Source organism: Sesamum indicum, linkage group LG6 (assembly GCF_026168435.1).
Source record: "Sesamum indicum cultivar Baizhima isolate 11 linkage group LG6, ASM2616843v1, whole genome shotgun sequence".
Lineage (NCBI taxonomy): Eukaryota > Viridiplantae > Streptophyta > Magnoliopsida > Lamiales > Pedaliaceae > Sesamum > Sesamum indicum.
Genome location: NC_142662.1, coordinates 13,069,789 through 13,088,337, shown reverse-complemented (window position 1 = coordinate 13,088,337; position 18,549 = coordinate 13,069,789). Strand labels below are relative to the sequence as shown.

The following is an 18,549-nucleotide window of genomic DNA, read 5'->3' as shown; positions in this document are numbered from 1 at the left end:
TTTACAGAGTTTGGTTGTGGTTTGGCATTTATAATAATATAAACGCGATAGTAAAGATAGAGAATATATTGCATCATGTATCTTTTTCACCTACTTCTTTGATACATCTTTTTATGGCAATAATTAGGATTTTATGAGTTTAGTCCTATTCAAGAACAGTGAGAAACTCAAGATAATGGCATTATCACAATCTCAAGAATGTGACATCTCGATCTTATTTAAATATAAATGTTTAATAAAATCATTTTTCAGCTTGAGAAAAGAGCATTTGTATTTGATATAAACATAAAAATAAAATAACTATATGTATAAAATAATAATCAATTACAAATGACGTTTCAATTAAACATATAAAAGATTTTTTCACACATCAAAATTCAAGATTTTATTTTCTAATTTGCGAATAATAAAATATCTGATTTTATAAACTATACAAAACCTACGGGAAGTTATAATAGTTTTGGTAGAAGGATGGGGTACCGTGTGAATATTGGTGACTTTTATGCAAGATTTTTATTGTAATAAATTCCTTATAATCCTAGTCAAGATTTTATGTTTTCTTGACTCTTTTCCATTTCATATGAAAATTTTGGAAAACCTAAAAAGACCGGTTTGGCCAATCTCTCCAGCAAACATACCATCATTCTCCCCCCAAATCCTCTCTCTAGTTTTTCTCAACACAGATAGCAAGCTCTATCAAATTCATTTTATTTCAGTGAAATTCGATACAAAATTTTACTTACATTTTTCTTAATGCCTCTGACACCTTCACTGAACCAAAACGAGGTGCATATAAGCCCCCTCCCCTCTTGCCATGCAATTGAGTTCTTTCATGGCTTGCAAGTAAGACACAATGGTCGTCCCATATTTTTTTATTTTATGTTTCACTAATTGAGAATTGTAGAATCTTATTTTTGTTGGCTAGTTTCTAGTTTTCTTTTTCCTTTGTTGACAATGTGGGTTTTTTAGGTGCATCATTTTTTTTTGTGTAGATACATAGCTCCTATATCATTCACTCTTGTGGGAGTAGCTTTTATTCTTCTAGTGAAGCATAGTTCTTCTTAGTAATTTTAATCATTTAGCCTTCTATTGTTCCTTGAATATCCAATAATGAATTACTATAATCCTTGTTATGAGATTCTCATTCTTTGTCTCCTAACTTCTTATATATATATAAAAAAAAAAGCTAGTTTGGTTCTATGCCTTATTCTCCAAGATATTTTAACAAAAACACATGGCCATTAGTGCTTACACTTTTAGTCCCTTGGTTAGGTGATTTTTACTTTGGTTCCATAATATTAAAAAAGTAGCACTGTTGGTCTCATGCACTTGATGGCCACATGGCCTTTTTCATTAATATGTATTAAAAATGTGTCGTTTCACCAAAACTGCTACGTTTTAAAAATTACGAAAGCAAAAGTGATAATCATGTAAACCAATAGGACCAAAAGTGAAAGGGCCTATGATATTGAACGAAAAATGCTATTTCCCCTTACTTGTATTATGTTCGTATTGCCCAAAATTAAGATAATTGATAGGAAAAGATAGCTAGAGAATTTAATGCACTAGAGTACTTCTAGCATTTTTTGATATGGATAAAGCTCCAAAACCAAAATCATCATCCAACTGGTCGTTGACACTATTAGAGGAGTCATATACTGCAAACACCTTATGTAATTGGTCGAATTTTCTATTCATGCATCTTTCATTCCATTTTAGAAATACATTGTACGCAGAGTGTATTTGAAAAACAAAATAATAGTTGCAAAAAAAATTGCTAGGGGTTACAATGGGGTGTGTCTGGACGGGAATGATAAAACTCAGGACTCGCTCCTGTAAGAAAATCTTGGACGCGGACTTGAACCTGGATCCGTCCAGACTAAAACCCGCCACGTTGTTCCCATGGACCTAGTTAATATTTTTAAAATATTAAAATGGATACTTTTTTGAAAAATAATACAATCATAATATTATAAATATGGGACTATTATTGAAAGGTTTGTACTTTTTTGTTAGTTTGTATGTGCATATTATAGGCATTAAAATATTAAAAAATTTTAGATATGTGGTACTTGTATAAACATTAAATCTAAATACTTATAAACTATTTATATTATTATTTTAATTTATAAGAATATTAAATATATTTATCACATGTTAGTCATAATAGTTTCATCTTTTATCTGGATTCGCCCTACTTGCTTCCTCTTTATTGAAGGCAGAGTCGTCCCATTAACTCCACTGACTTTGGGGCTCTCCCCCGCCCTGACTCTGATTCTTATCGCACGAACTCAATCTTCTCCAACTCCCCAGCATTCTTTGGAGTCGATCTGCTTTCTTTATCTCGCTTGCCGTTAGTCCGTCTAGCGCCTTTCGGTTGGTATTATGTAAAATATATTTTATATAAGAATACATAAAATACAAATAAAGAAAAATTAAAACGAGTTTGAGATGGGTCCAGGTCCAAACACTAAGACACAGGCCAGCTCCAAAGCCCATTTGATGTTTCAAAACCTACCCCAACCTGGGAGGTTGTAGATCCAGGTCCAATCCGTATTCATTGCCATCCCAAAGAATTGCAACAGAAAATCTAATTTGAGTTGGGTAGTATATAGCCCTTGGCTCCTTGTTCTCTCTATATTTTGTTTGGATAATTATAGGGGTATGGGTTCAGCATAATTTTAAGACTCGTAATCAAGCTCGACCCGGGATAACTTAAAAAGAAAAAACTAAGGTCGAGCTCAACTTATTTGATAAGAAAATCGAAATTTTTAATTGGTAACATGAAATAATGAAAAAAAAAATGATATCTTTCATAATATATATTGAACATAAGATAAACAAAAGGATAATTTACCTTATATTTAATTATTAAATATTTATATGTAACTTTTTTTTAATCAAAACTATTAAGATAAATTCGACATGTATAATGGAACTTAATACAAATTAAATGGATAATAATAATTTAGGTATTTTTGCTAACTAATTAACAAAAGGTAAAGTGTTAAAACTTGTTAATTATGCTAGTAATATATATATGATAAATTACTTATAACTTAAGGGAAAAGATGTGTTAGATACACATTAAATTATGCAAACATTTATATATAACTTGGTAATCTGCATTTTTAATTAATAAAGTGTAAATACATATAAAACCAATTTAGTAATTTTTGGAGTTTGTTTTTATTCTAAAGAAGATTATCTAAAACTGTTTTTTTTAATTCTGAATTAAATGATATTAAAAATTAGTTTCAATAAAACAAGACTGATTATCAAATAATTAAGATATAATTAGAACAATTTAAATTATGTCTATCAATTATATAAGATACAATAGAAGAACAAGTAGTATTTGATCTTAGTGTACAAAACAACACAAAAAATTTACTAAATCATTTACTATTCGTACTTTTGGTAAATATATAAGTCAAATCATCATATCATCATATAAAATTAAAAAATGAGATATTCATCGAATACAGTTCAAATATATTTTATAGAAGAAAATGCAAATTGTAATCATGTTATAGGGTGGCAATTTCGATCATGTTGAAATAATATTTTGCAATTTTATTTTTTAATTGAAAATGTTTCGCAAATTTAGAACAGTTCTTCATGATAATTTCGCCGGAATTTGGGTCATGTGCTGGTCACATGCGATTTTTCGGTGAAATTGACATCAGTTTCTTAAAATTGCACCTTTTTTTAATGATAAAACCAAATTATAAATGATTTCAATAAAATTATGTATATTTAAATTAATCTTTTTCGCTAAAATTAATCTTACAGACTAAAATTAATCTTTTTCGCTAAAACCAAATTATGTACAGACTAAAATTAATCTTTTTCGCTATACTATACTAAAATATGTATATTTAAATATATAAAATACCTACAAAACTAAAATATGTAAATATTACAAAATAGAGAAAACCTAGCAGACAAAAACATTTGTGGAAAGGCTTAATTAGGGTTTGTTGATCAACACTTCTCTTGCTCTTGATCTTGATTGATGCCATTCCCATTGTGGAGTTACTTTTATACGTACCAAATTGAAAAAACTTAGCATTTTCAATGTCAATGCTATGACATTTTTTTTTGGGAAATGTAAATTTCATAAATGGGAAAAGGAGGTATAATACAATAGTGCTCGTATGATATGTTATCCCTCGACAGGCCAAGGATACGTCATAATCTATAAAGTGCACTAGCTAACAGAGCTAGGAAGATTTTTGCTAAGAATCCGTAGTCTGACATCCTCTATGATTAAGCTAGCTAACGTAGCCAGCGACCTCGAAGTGTGCTCCAACCGTCTCATGTTGTGTTCCCTCCAAATGTGGTAAATGCATGCCCCAAATAGCGCACGGTATGCCATGTTAATAATGTGTTTGCCCCTCCACTTCCTAGAAGCCCATTCAATATTCATCTGCCACTGTCTGTTAGGCCAAAAAAATCGAATAGTTCGTCTGATAATAGTCAAACAACGTCTACTGTATTGACAATGAAAGAACAAATGCGTGTGTGTCTCCAAGTTTTCCTCAGTACATAGGACGCATCCTCTTGAATATGATAAACATTGCTTGTCCGTTGTAGCAAGCTTTTCCTAAATAGCTAGCCAGAAAATGAACATGTGTCGAGAAATTTTTAGAGGTCTAGAAAGTAGTGAATACCAGCCTACATTTGGACCCGGTGGATCAAATAAGTGATAGAGGCCTTGTGTGGTGACAATATTGCCCGAGAACCGCCACAAAATTTGGTCATTACCTCCGTGAACGGCAGGTAGTACCTGCAAGATCTCCAGACATTCGAAGTCAGTGATAGAAGGCCATTGCCACTGACCCTCGTGAATGACATCCCATAACCTAGAGGATTCTTGCAATCCCGTAACAATAGGTCCATGGGGAACTCTCTGAATAAAAGGGCCTAGATGGTGCCAAGGGTCGCTCCATAAATAAAAATCTCGCTCATCACCGATGCGGTAAACAACCTTCGATCGCAGCCATGCCCTTAACCGTATAAGTTTCTTCCAACACCATGAGCCTCTATTTTCAGATATAGTCCAAATAGAGGAGTCCTGAAGTCGTCCTTGGTGTAACCATTCCACCCAAATGGATGTTCTGTCACAACGAATAACATCGCAAAATTTTTTACACATGAGGGCACGATTCATCATCCCAATGTCTTTCAATCCTTGACCACTCTCATCCTTTGGTTTACACACCTCCCTCCAAGCAACTTTAGCATACCCACTACTCCCCGTGCCTTTCCATAGGAACTTCCATAAGAGTTTTTCAATTTAATTAATGACCGTGTTTGGGAGAATGAAAAACGAAGACCAATAGATACTAAGGGACGAAAGCACAGATTTATTAATTTGCACTCGTCCTGCATATGATAAAGCCAACCCCTCCCATCCAACAATACAAGACTCAATTTTATTCAGCAAGGGTAGGCAATCAGATATCGAAAGTCTAGATGATATTAAGGAGAGTCCTAAATACCTCATCGGCAGTTGTCCCTCCTAGAACTCAAGCATCGTCAGCAGCTCCTCTTTCATTCCTTGAGCCGCTCGGGACAGTATGAGATGACTTTTTTGCGCATTTAACCGAAGGCCCGGCCAATCACCAAAGTGATCCAGTCCGTCCTTAAATACACGTATAGAGTCCATCGTTGCTCAACTGAATAAGATAACATCATCGGCGAAACCCAGTTGGAAGATATTGGAGGCTTCACATTTCCAATGAAATTGGAAGCGTCCATCTTGCTCAATAATTTGGAGGAAGATCAAGTGCATCACTTCCATAACAAGGACAAAGAGGTATGGAGATAGAGGATCACCTTAGTGAAGCCCTCTTGAGCCCACAAAAAAACCGTGTGTTTCCCATTCAAGCCCACCGAGAATGATGGTGTTATAATACACTCTTCAATCCATCTCATAAATATGACCGGGAACCCGAATAATTGAAGTGTGGCAAGGAGGAAATTCCACTCCACAATATCATATGCTTTATGTATGTCCACTTTCAAGGCACACCGTGGAGGTAATCTCTTCTGATTATATCCAGTGAATAACTCTTGTGCCATAATGATGTTATCTCCAATACTCCTGCCAGGTATGAAAGTCGCCTGACAAGGACTAACAAGCTTGCCCAAGACCACACTCAAACGTTGGACCAATAGCTTAGCAATAACCTTATAAATCACATTGCAGCAAGAAATGGGACGAAAGTCAGCTATAGTAATAGGGAAGTGTACCTTGGGAATAACCGCCAAGAGCGTACAATTGACTTGCTTTAAAAGTTTCCCTGTAGCAAAGAAATTCAAGACAGCTCTAGTGACTTTATCACCCACGACTGTCCATGCAGCTTTTCAAAACCCCGACCAATACCCATTTGGTCCTACAGCTTTGTCTTCTGCTATATTAAACATTGCAAGTTTCACATCCTCAGCCATGAAAGGCTTGATAAGCTGCTAGGCTTCGTCCTCATCCGCAAGATGACGCGCCCAAGGGCACAAAAATCTCAGATCCAACACTTTCCGTCGTCGATTTCCGCCAAGTAAGGACTGATAATAGGAGACAAACACCTCACTCACCGCATTAAGATCGGTTTGGGTGGCTCCATGACCATCGTTAATTTGTAACACCCTCTTTACTGCACGTTGATGTGCAATCTTGTGAAAGAATACACGTCTGCACTGGTCTCCTTCCTTCATCCACTGCATCTTTGTCCTCGGTTGTAACATATTCTGTTCCAACTTCGTTGCTTTTGCAGACACTAATCGACAACAATGCTCCAAATATATGTACAGCTTATCATGTCTGTTCAGACTTACCAGATTTTGCGCCATGTCATGAAACCCTTTTGCAAGCTGGACGTTATGAGAAAGGTTCCCTTTCTCCCTTCTTAGTTCACGAAAAATAGGTTTCAAGGCTTTCAACTTTCGAGTGACTTCATAAATAGGTATACCAACTATCTCATGCTGCCAAATCTGCTTCACTCGTGAGATAAAGACAGTGAGAGTGTAAGGTAGTTATCAAATCGAAAGATACCTCCAAACTACCTCTGAGAGTCCCCGGAAATCACCAAGGGCGAATGATCAGACGTACGAGGGGTGAGGCATGTATAGGACAGCGTCGGATATCTTAACGTCCAAATGTCATTCGTAAGGATCCTATCCAGCCGCTTCTAAAGATTACGCGGGCTAGCACTGTAGTTAAGCCAAGTAAACCATTCACCCTGCATAGGCAATGGTAAGAGTCCACTATTCTGAATATAGGAATTAAATTCCTCCATCGCCATCCTTATATCGCCTAACGTACCACAAACTTCACTAAGATCTCTAACTGCATTGAAATCCCCTCCAACCATCCATGGGCTATCAACACAATTTAGAGCTAAAGCCTCCAAGGTACCCCAAAGATCCCTCCTAGCAGCCACCCCATTAGCACCATAAATAATAGTAATGTAATACGAGCATGGATAAATTGAGATCCCGACGATAGCACATCAACATCAATTAAGCTATCATCCCATGCCAACCAAATACGGTTACCAACAGTTGCATAATCCACAAACCATTTCCACTGGGGCATTAAGGAAGACTGAATACGAGCAACATTATTCAACTGAACAGGAGTTTCAATAAGACCGAATAACTGTAACCTGAACTCCGCAACTAGATCTCTAACAGCTAGTTGGTGGTCCCGCTTTTCAGGCCACCGACATTCCATATGCCCACGTTCAACATGGTTCAAGGCACAAGGGGCTGCATGCTTTATGACCCCCAAGAGCTTCATCTGCTTCATCAATCAAGTGCAAAGCATCAAAAGCATTATAGGTAACAATGGCCTTACCCTTATCCACTCGACTCGGCCCCGTCTCCTTTGTTAGTATGTCTCGATTTTCAACTTGCTCGCTACAAGCTGACTGGTAAGTCCCCTTCTCACAACCATCTCGAGCAGGACCCAATTTCGGTACATAGACAGTGACCGGAAGCTTGGTGGATTGGACCACTTTCTTCACCCCACACTCTTTGGCACTATGACCTAATGTCGTACAACTGGTACACTTTTGCGGCAACCACTCATACTCAATGTTGATCTGACAGGGCTATTCTCCCCCATCTTCAACAGGACTCATCATGATAATATATTTCGGCAGTTTAGAGCTGATATCAAGCATCACACACACACGAGTGAAATTTAGTCTCGTGCATGCTCTGGTAATGGCGTCCGGATACAACAGTTTCCCCACACCACTAGCCGCCGTGCTAAGCCCTTCCTCAGTCCATAGTTTCATTGGAAGATGACATTACCGGATCTAAACAGGAACTTGCGTATGCTTGAACTTTCTCATCACCATACCTGGTTCCCACTTTTGCAGGACAATAGGTTGTCCCTGGAACAACCACGGTCCCCCTTCAATAACCTCTTCCATGTCAATAACTGTTATGAATTGGAAGAAAAAGAATCCATTTGCAGTCGCATTAACCTCACGCAAAGCTGGCCATACAGATTTGGCGTACTCCTTGAAGTGATGAAAATAAGGCCGTTTCCCAAGAACTCCTCAATATCGAATTCGGTTAGCGACTGGTTTGCATCACCTTCTTTATTGCCATCTCTAGGGTTCGCTTGGCCAAACCCTAGATACGATTTATCCCCCCCATCATCAAGATTTCTCTTTTATCCATAGGAATCCGACCTCCATCCCCAATATTTCTAAAGCAATCGTCTGTATCGGAGAGGAGCCAATTTCCATCGTCTTCCTCCCCAATGCCGCGTCTCCGATGCAAAAAACCTATTTCGACGACTTTTGTACATAAAATTTCAACTATTCTAATGCGGGATGAAATGCACTTGGAACCCTCAATTCACTCAATTTCAAAACCCTCAATCTACTGCTATAGCAATTAGCAGCACTCAAATCTCAATTTGAAATTGAAGAAATTGTCAGATTAGTGCGGCTTGTCGTGGTTTATGGTGTGAAATTTTCTCACTACCCTATTAAGTTTCCAATACTATGACATTTTAGATTGCTATGTAATTGTAGGTCGGCCATTTGAAGGAGGTTAGTAAGTAAGAATCCCAATGATGAGCTGCAGTTGTTTTTAGAAGTAGAGTGTGAACAGGTAATTGGATAATTTCAAATATAAGCAGTAAACAAGTTTCCAAGACTTTTCATTACATCATTGGTTATATTAAATTTTTATACTATGATTTAGAATTTGCGCACCAGACCTCTCCCTAATAAAGAAAGTGATGACATTTACTCTTCTACAAACTTTATGAGCCTGAGGAAGGGGAGTTAAAGTGATTTTCTTAGTCCTTTTTTGTTCCCATGAGGTTTTATGTGGAGTATTTCTACAGAAAGGATAGACAAGTGACTCCCCAAAAAGTTAAGATAGAAGAATGGCACTAACCTCTACTCTATTTACATTTTATATCACATATGCTGAAAAATTTTCATCAAGACTTATGGCAAGCCAACGGATCTTCTGGAGAAACTAAATGAACTTGTAGGCTATGCTCCTGATGAAGAGATAGAACTGGTCTTGGAGGTTTGTTTCTATATATGAGCGGAAGATATAGATTTACCTGTTGTTTCCTTACACTTGGTAATAATCCTAATAGATTGATGTTAGCTGCAACTTAAAATTAAACTCATATAGAACTTGTTTCATTAGATGGAGCTATTTTAGCATCTGTCAAATGCCATAGAGATAAACAAAGCTAATGTTACATGCAATTTATTTGTAATGGTAATTAAAAATTGTTCGGCATATGGAATATAATCCTTTGCTTATGAAATAAAATGCACATATACATTTTAAATGGTGAAGATATATTATATTTCTGCTTTTCAAGAGATAAAGTTTGAGCCAATGGTCATGTATTGGAACATTGACAAGAGACTTACATTTAAATCTAACCAGGTTTATGGAAATGACAAACACAAATATCTTGTGAGGATAAATATCGTACATTGATGACTTTCGTTTTCTTTGTATTGCAGCTAGAGGATGCAAACATTATTGCTATCAAAGGTCCCTCCTTGCTCAAACTAGGAAGCAATTTTGTTGCCCTGATGTTCCATTTCTAGAATACGAGCATAGCCTCCAAGTAATTTTTTTTAAATATTTGGTTCATATTACTCAATAATCTTTATCTGTATGCATCTTATGTAGATTCGTTATCTTGTAATTACAAGATATAAGTTTTGGTAGTCACAGGTGAAGTTTCATTCTTATGCTGATCATGTTGTTGAATTCTGTGAATATCTTTGGCTAAAGTATCAAACGTGATGCAGATTGGTGTAACATGGAAACATGCTTAAATTTATAGATGATTTTCAGTGTCATCATGCATCATGTTTAGTATTTTAGGAAAAGATATTTACACAATCCAACACAATCAAAATAAGAATGAAATTTGATATGTGAAATAATGGAACATATATCTTGTAACTATAGTATAATGAATCCACCTAAGATCCATATAAATAAACATTACTAAGTAATATGCGCCTAATATTTAAAGAAAAGTACTTAGAGGCTATGCTGGTATTCTAGAAACGATGGAACATCAGGGCAACGAAGTTGCTGCCTAGTTTGAGCAGCGAGGGACTTTTGATAGCAAACAATGTCCCGATCCTCCGGCTGTAATAGAAAGAAAAGGAAACTCATCAAAATACAACTTTGTCCCCACAAGATACTTGAACTTGTGATTTTCATAAACCTGATTAGATCTAAACGTAACTCTTGAAGAAAGTTCTACCAGCATATTTGGTATGATATCCTAATGGATTAAAGGTTAATGCCATTTTTTATCTTTTCACTGAATCACTTGTGCCAATCCTTTTTGAAAGTATTTACATCATATAAAACCTCATAGGAAAGAAAGGGAACAAAAAAAATAGGAAAAATTGCCTCTTTGGTCCTACATGTCGAGGCCTTATTAATTAATCCCATCTTTTATGATTTTCTTACATTGTATCTCTTAAGTTGAAAATTTTGTCAAGCTTACTCACATACATTTTTTGTCAAATAATTAATGGTGCCATTAGCAGTCTCATGTGCATTATCATACATTTACCGTGTATTAATTCCTTGATTTGTGTGCATTACATACTGACAAGACATTAATGAAAATGTAAGATAGTGTCAACCGGTTCAAGATAAGCATGGAAAATGAAAGGAAAACTTACTTTTTCTTCACCTTCTTAAAGCTCGTTCGAGGCCTTTTTATGACTTCTTTTGTTACTGGTTTATCATAAAATATACTTGAAACTATTTAAATGATTTTTTTATGGAGGTTGCAAAGTGAGATCTACACTTATTCTATTGCTAAAATGTAGAAAAATTGCATTTTACATCTCACAAGTTAGACATTTTGCAATTTCTATCCCATTGTTTTTTAACTCGCTATATTGCATTCCACAACTCCAAAGATTTTGAAATTTGAGGCCCAAGCGTTAGTTCCGTTAAATTTAAGATGGAAACAACACGTGCATTGCATGAGCTCAGTTAAGTCTTGAGGGAATTAAGGTCGTTTCATAAAAAATTTAACAAAGTTAAGCCTTCAGACTAAATTTGAATTTTTTTTGAAGTTCGGGGAAGCAATGTGGTGAATTAAAAAATGATGTAACCAAAATTGAAAAAGACTAACTTCTAGGACGTAAAATACAATTTTTCCTAGAAAGTATGACATTGGTAGAAGTCCTTCAGGATAGGTTAGAATGGTGAAACACAAAGATGAAAATATTAGTTAATAGCCTAACAAAACACAGAGTGTGAAATGAAGATAGTGAAGTTTAACCTTCGCAAACAATACAAACTAAAAAATATTTACAAAAACAGATATGAAACTTTGTATGGACTAAATTCCATAATTAATTTAATGTCACTGGTCGGATAGAGTTGGGCGTTATAAAAGCATAATAGTGTCCTCCATGAACACCAGTACTGTGGACCAAAAAATTGCAAAGAATGAAAATGCACAATTTAAGGTCTAGAGAAATAAAGATAACTCAGATAAATTGAAGCTTGAAAAAGAAAGGCATTTGTATCCCTTTAGCAAATTAATTTTTCATTCAATACCAAGTTGTAAAAGGTGAAATAATTCACCACAATTGAAACGAGCAAGAGTAATCTAGATAAAGAATGCAGAGAGGATCTACCATTAAGAAGTACCTCATGTTGAAGTAAAAACTAAAAATGAATTTCTACTTGCCAAACAAATTAAATGGGATGGTGGAAACATTGCGCACTCATCATTAACAACCTGAATATAGAAGTATCTTCCATTATCTATATCTAGATCAAGTTGAAGTGGAACTCATAGCAATCATTTATTTGCATGTCATTAGCATCAAATAAGAATCACTCCTATGACCATAAATACAACGTGTTGGGAAGCACAGGTTCGATATCCATGATAATAATACTTCAAGGCGCTATTTGATAGAAGTAGTTGAAATTTCATTGATTTCTTGAATTCGGCCATCCGGTTGGACCACAGCTCCTCCAATTTCTACTTCCCCTCCTCAAAAGAAGGATAATTTTCAGGCTAAGCATCGCCTGCTCCAAGCGCTCATGAAGACTTGATATATCTAACCTTAAATGAGTCAAGCTGGCTTCATGCTTGCTTTCCTTTTCCCCCATTTCCATCTCCAGCTCCTCCATAGCAGCCCTCCCGTTCGAACCAGCTAAACAAATTCCTATCTGGCAAGATAGACAGCAAATTAGGTTAAGGGTCTATCAGGCATGCATGCTTGAATGTATTAAATTTGATGTTCTCCTTTTTTTTTCTTATCTTACTAATATGAGAAACTAAAGAGTTCATGCCTTGATCATGAGGCAAAGCTTTTAGGAAAACTTTTCAGGTGGAGAAAGGAGTCCTTTTAGAAAACCAACTGCTTGGCTACCCTCATTCTCCTCTTTCATGAAGGATGAAGCCCATCAAAGCTAATTTTCTCCCTCTTGATCTTTACATCAGCGGGGCGGGGAGTATCAATGCATGTAGATGGTTTAGGTACCAAAGGAGCTAGGGAACCAGTGGAGACTTTGGCATTCTCTGTGAGGTCGAAATAGGCTATGGTTGGCGCTTGCCTCTGGGATCACCCAAAGACATTGAACTCATTGGGAGTAGAGGAAGGGCTTTTGACAGAAGAGTATTTAGATGGAAAACCTGTCCAAGGAATTTTCCCGTGCCTAGAGCCATGTCCTAAAGTAACTTGTTGAACATATTGACCACAAAAATTACAGGTTATGTTAGCATCCAGAACAACTTCTTTAGGACTTAGCCCAGAACGAAAAAGGAGGGCTGGGTGAACTAGCTCACGAGGATCATACTGGAAAGTATTTAAACGGTGTAATAAAAGTTTGAAAGGAGCAGTGCTATTACGGGTCGAGTACCTAGGAAGACCAGGGGAAACAAGAACCCATGTAGTGCGGAAACTACAACCATGTCCTATGTGTTTCTCCTTCTGGATTCCTACCTAGAAATTCTCCTCCTGCTACTTACCTCGTCCTCATCCTTGCCCGTTTCGAGGCTAGACTGAGATGTATCATAAAAGGCTGTCAAATCAATTAGGAAATCCTCAATAGCTCGCTCATCACACGCTCTCATACGTGATTAAGAATTTTAGGAAAGGTATAAGACTTACCTAGAGACAGTGGACATGGCGAGGTGCTAATAGGAGAGAAGTGGCTGCTTATAAAATTAAGGGGTTAGAAGATGCCGTAGTTTCAAATGCGAGAGAAAAAGTGAGGGTAATTCCCTTAAATTAGGAAAATGGTAAAATAGTCAGAAGGGAAAGATGTATATGCCTTACCATGAACAGTCTTCCTAACTAAGGACTCGGTAGCCAATTGGCTTTCCCACCTCTACGTAATCTCCAACGAATTTCGAAAAGGACAAGACTCTTCTCCTTCATTATTTACGTAATCATTACCAATCATGATTTTTTCGTAGGTCTAAATTCGAAGTTAAAAAACTTATGTTCTCACAAGATGAGCGAACCAACAAGCATCTTGCAAACATCTTATCAGGATTCATCTTGGGACGAGCAAGAAAAAAATTCTCTTTTTTTGTAGAGCAGTCACATACTCCATCAATCCCGCTATACGACATGCACTTCTGGACAGAGAGGCGGAGTGATAAAGCCCCATAAAATTCGTGGACCAAGCCCAGTCGGCTAAGAGACCAACTAGCTCGTCAGCAGGATGGATAAAGCCCATCAGCAGAATGATAAGGCCCACAAGCTTGCTTCCTAACTTTCTGAACTAGCAAGCCTATGATACAAGCCCATTTTAGTTGGACACATCACCCTATAGTTGGGAGGACAAGTCTTATAGCTCGCCAACACATTTGTACACATCACTCTAGAATATTTCTTGGTGGTTCCTGGTGAATCAATAACAAGCAAGCTGGGAAATATGCAAATAACCAACTATAGAATTATTAGGTAGACATGGTAGGGTTCAGTCTAACTCACGTATCTCAGTCAAATCTAGTCCCAATTTCAAACAGTTTGGTTTGGATGATAGCTGACTCAAAGGGCTTTTCAACGATGTAAACACTCTTCAACAACCCCCATATCCTGCTCTGTACATATCTATAAATAGAGGTCTTGTGTTGTCATTTGATAACATCATTTTTCACTCTCAAACTCTTACTTATTCTCTCAATTGTCTCTTGATTTTTGAGCTACTCAAAGCTTATCATCATTCTCTTACCATTATTCTCACTTTAATTCAAGTTGTCCTTTTTATTTCTTCATAAACTATTATTGACTTGGATATCAGAGTGTTAATCTTTATTTTGCAGCGCTAGTTCTATGATAATCTTAGAATTTTCTTAAAAATCTTTCAACTCTTGTGGTGTGGCAAAAAACTGGTATGCATCATGTACTAAACCCCAACAATTTTTTCAAAAAATATGTGCTAAATTTAATAATTTTTGTTAAATGTGTACTAAATCCAATCATTTCCTAAAATTTGTACTAAGTTCATTAATTTCACTAAAATGTGTTGTAAATCCAATCATTTTTCTAAAATATTCTAAAATACAAACAATTACATAAAACTCCAAGAAATTAAGGAAAATTATTATTTTAAAAAATTTAACTTTTCATAAATTTAAATTTTCATTTCATAAATGCATTTTAGAAAATTTCAGAAAACTGCAAAAAAAAAATAATTTTCAATTTCAAGAAATTGCATCAAATTTCAGAACAAATAAAAGAATCTGCAAAAATTAAGAAAATCAAAAAAAATTTAATTATAGAAACATCTGTAAAATTAAAAAAAATGACATGCATACATTCTAAAATTTTAAATACAATAAAATCTAAAAAAAAATCACTCAAAAATTAGTAAAAATCTGAATATTCTATAAAAAATATAACATACAATAATTTGCCCAAAAAATTCATATTACATACAATAATTCGTCCCAAAAATGACATAAAATCAGTAAAGATTCATTCATATTACACATGTTACAGACAATAATTCCCCAATAAATTAGACAAAAATGTCCCAAGAAAAAATTATACATTTTACACACAAAAATTGTACATACTACATACATAAATAAAATTACTAACCTTGTTTTGGGTCAACAGAGTGGTGGGCTAATAGAGGTGGGAGGCAGGGGCAGGCGGTGGGGGGTGGGGGAGTGGGGAGAGAGAGAGAAAGAGAGAGTGGGAGCGAAAGAGTGAAAAATCTGCTAAGAGGTAAATTTGGAACGATATTCTTTATCATGACTGTTCGAAATATCGGTGAAACGATAAGAAAATGGCGTCGTTTTCTCAAAAGGTGACGACGTTTTATTCTGTTGGATTTATGTTAAAACAAATAGGAATGGTCATTTATTAGCTAAACTGTTCCGATGAGGACAAACAAACGTCATATACGGATCCCAATCTTGTAACTGCGCTACAAAAAAAGGGGGGGATTTGGGGCGGGTTTTGGAACTTTTTTTTTTTTTTTTTTTGTCTTTTGAATGATTTTCAGGACGCCAACTTATTTGGGGCAGATTTTGAAACGATTATGGAACGGATCGAAATCCATCCTCACAGATGGCTTTACAATAACTTAGGAATGTTAAGGTTACACTGTTTGTATTTGGGATGGTAACTATAACTCTCATTAAAAATCAGTTCCTACTATTGAATTTGTCCAAACGTTTTTTATTTTTTGAATTGGAACGATTTTTACGAATTTTGGAATAGCTAAATTAATTTTCTCGGGGAACTTTTGGAACGGTCTTTGTAATACTTATGCCTAAATTTTAGAACTGTTTTTATTAATAGGGTGATAAATATAGGAACGGGTTTTGGAACTATAAAGTGCAACGGATTTAGGAACGATTAGTCTTAATTAGGAACACGTTTGTACAATTGTTTTAATAATGGTATTAGGAATGGTATTTCATAGTTTGGAACACATATTAGAAACTGAAATAGCAATGGTATTTGGAACGGATAATTGCTGATTAGGAACACTTGTTTGAAATAGTTGTAGCAGTATTTGAAACAGTCAGTTCAGTTTAGAAACACGCGTTTAGAACTGTTTTAGTAATGGTACTTGGAATGATTATTTATTTAAATTTGTAATATTTTCTTTACCATTACTAAAATCATACCTAATTTTTGAATTTTATAATTTATTTATATTTTAAAATTTATTAATATATTTAATAAATTTGAATAACTAAATAAATTTATATATTTTAATAAATTTCTATATATAATTAAATTAATTGTATTTATGAATTTAATTAATTGAATAAATATAAAATAATAAAATGTAATAAACATTGTCAAACATGAAAGAACTGGAGGATTTTTGGTTGGGTGGGTTCAAAAAATTAAGAAAAATATTATATTAATATGAAAAATTATTTAATTACGAAAATAAAAAAAAATATAAAACATAATCTAATCCCTCCTCGCCAGCGACGTAATATCGTCCTCACTTGAGGCCGAAGGATTGTCGGAGGCGAAGCTACGGTCTAGGAGGAGGCTCTCATCTCCTTCATCATGGCCATCATGAGCTTGAGGTGATTGATTCGGTCTTCCATGGTCGAATTTGACGGTGGCGGTGGTGGTGGTGATGTGAATGTGCGGCTGAAGACAAGGGCTTTAGAACCAAGACCGAACACTCGGCCTTTGTTCTTGCCCCCAACTGTAGCCAGCCACATCTACTGCTCCATCATCCACAAGAAGCCCTCGATTCGGCAGGGGCATCATGGTCCTCGATCATGAGTTGAGGCCGAAGATCCTCCAGCAACTTCAAGAACATCTCCTGCAAAACAAACAAAATTATTTGTACTTGTAACGAAAAATTAGTTTTTTAAAAAAAGTAATTTTAATAATTTAGCTGCATACCGCCACCTCCGCTGCCCTCCGCCAGCTCTAGCCGCCATCCTCTTTTTTGTTGTAGCACCAATCTCGAATAATTCCATCTGTTTGGGCGGCAAACCGAGCTCTACCTCATGTAGAAAAAAAACAGTTAGCATCGTATATATAAAATCATGATAAAGCATATAAAATACTATTATTTACTTACCAACTTTCTCTTGTATATGCTGACAGAGGAAGGCCCCCCCCGATACAAAGTCGAGGACGCTGTAGTGTTCGCCGCCCGATTCGCCTTATTCTTTGAGGACTCCTGCTGGAAGCCCTTGCTGGCCTAATACGTCTGGTGTTGAAGCTAGACCTTGTTGGCTAACCAGAGTAGCCTGACCAGGCTGGTCCAGACGATGGAAAAAGTCTCTTTCGATTGTACTTGCCGGCCCACATGTGGAAGCCTCGAAGCATAAAGCATCGTCACAGTCCCACCAGTAGATAATCTGTAATAGTAAAACTAAAGAAAACATTACTAAAATTAATTGAACAATTAGATTATTAGATAGAAATAAATTAGTTTTTAATTGATTATCTTCATGCTCTCGAACCAGAAATGTTGGTGCTTTGGCTGCACTTGCCTCAGACGTGGCCATGGGTAGGGAAAATGTCACCTCACGACTGGATTGATACGCTTGTGGAAGAGGTGGTTATACCTGAAAGGACATGTTACATTAGACATTTTCCAGATAAAATAATACTAAAAAAATTGGATAAGCAAATTTACCATGCATCATCGAGGCTGATGTACTGGTGCGCTGATGGTGGTGGTGGTGGTGGTGGAGCAGCCGCCAGGGTGGCAGACTGCTGTAATGTCTCATTAGCTGCCTGTGTAGTTCCAGATGTTCCAGCATCATTTGGAGTCTGTGGAGCGGGAGATGGTTCAGTCGTATCAAGTGGTGTGGGTGGTCGAAGGACTGCTTCCCCAACCTGGTCGAAGTAGCGGGCCACGACCGCGGCCACGTCCTCCACCACGTGGTACAGGTGGTGTATCACTAGAAATTATCTAAACAAATTATTGAGAAATATTAGTCTAAAATTTTCAACTATTGACATTAATATATAAATAAAAAAGAATATAGTAATTCTTACATATCGAAAATATCATCATGAAGTTATGGGTATTGTATTC

The 18,549-nt window shown here is 36.0% G+C and overlaps 2 long non-coding RNA genes across 2 annotated transcripts; both read right to left on the bottom strand.

Annotated features, from left to right (window-relative positions):
* Nucleotides 1–12,064: 12,064 nt before the first annotated feature.
* Nucleotides 12,065–15,758, bottom strand: LOC148787815 (uncharacterized). Its single transcript, XR_016066158.1, has 2 exons — nucleotides 15,615–15,758; nucleotides 12,065–12,726 (listed from the first exon to the last, which is right to left on the bottom strand). It is a non-coding gene; the product is annotated as an uncharacterized LOC148787815 (long non-coding RNA).
* Nucleotides 15,759–16,870: 1,112 nt separating this feature from the next.
* On the bottom strand, nucleotides 16,871–17,859 carry LOC148787814 (uncharacterized). The gene is made up of 3 exons (XR_016066216.1): nucleotides 17,581–17,859; nucleotides 17,400–17,499; nucleotides 16,871–17,316 (listed from the first exon to the last, which is right to left on the bottom strand). It is a non-coding gene; the product is annotated as an uncharacterized LOC148787814 (long non-coding RNA).
* Nucleotides 17,860–18,549: the final 690 nt, after the last annotated feature.